A 1101-nucleotide genomic window follows, 5' to 3' on the forward strand; every position below is an offset into this window, starting at 1 on the left:
TGTTTTGTGGATTTGCGCTCTAGTTTCTGTTTTTCGATTCGTGTTTTGTATCGTTGAAAAGTTTCAGAGTAGTGCGACGAGCTCGACACCTCTTCGAAGTGTGCGCCTAGGAAGTTCGCCTGATCTTCCAAGCTGTCGCCTTGTGTGTTTACTAGAGGAAGTGAATGTGCTTGTCTGCCTGCTACCCTGCTAACCATGTTCCACACTTTGGCCTCCTGTGTGTATGAATTAATGCCCGATAGAAACTTCTGCCAACTTTCCCTTCTTGCCTGTCGGCGCGTTCTCCTGCCTTGAGACTTTATGTTTTTAAAACTGTCGAGATTCTCGGCTGTCGGGGAGTCTCTAAGCAACCTCCATGCTTTGTTTTGTTTTTTGCGTGCATTTTGACACTCAGTGTTCCACCACGGGACACGTCGTTTCCCGGGCAATCCAGTTGTTTGTGGGATGCACTTAGTTGCAGCATCCGTGAGAAAGGCTGTGAAGTACTCTACGGCTTCATCTATGTTTAAACCACACATATCAGTCCAACTTAAGCTAGAAACTTTGCGAAACTTTTCCCAATCGGCTTTTTCAATGTTCCATTTCGGAAACTGTGGGGGGCATTCATACGTTATCGGTGCACTCAGAACTATTGGGAAGTGGTCGCTTCCATAAGGATTATTACCGACTTTCCATTTGAATAAAGGTAGAAGTGATGGAGATGTAATGGTGAGGTCTATGGACGAGTAGGTATTGTTAGCGAGGTTATAATATGTTGGCTCTTTCAGATTCAACAGACACGCACCGGAAGAGAAGAGGAATTGTTCAATCAGACGACCTCGTGCATCGCAGCGAGAGTCGCCCCATAGACTGCTATGTGCATTAAAGTCCCCAAGGACCAGGTAAGGTTCTGGGAGTTCATTTATTAAAGACTGAAATTCGTGTTTTTGCAGTTGGTAGTGTGGTGGTATGTAGAGCGAGCAAATGGTGACGAGTTTGTTCAAAAGAACCGCTCGAACAGCCACTGCCTCGAGGGACGTTTGGAGTGGTAAGTGTGTACATGCTATTCCTTGATTAACTACAACGGCTACACCACCGGATGACGCCATGGCATCGTTCCGG

The sequence above is a fragment of the Rhipicephalus sanguineus genome, chromosome 7, assembly GCF_013339695.2.
Source record: "Rhipicephalus sanguineus isolate Rsan-2018 chromosome 7, BIME_Rsan_1.4, whole genome shotgun sequence".
Lineage (NCBI taxonomy): Eukaryota > Metazoa > Arthropoda > Arachnida > Ixodida > Ixodidae > Rhipicephalus > Rhipicephalus sanguineus.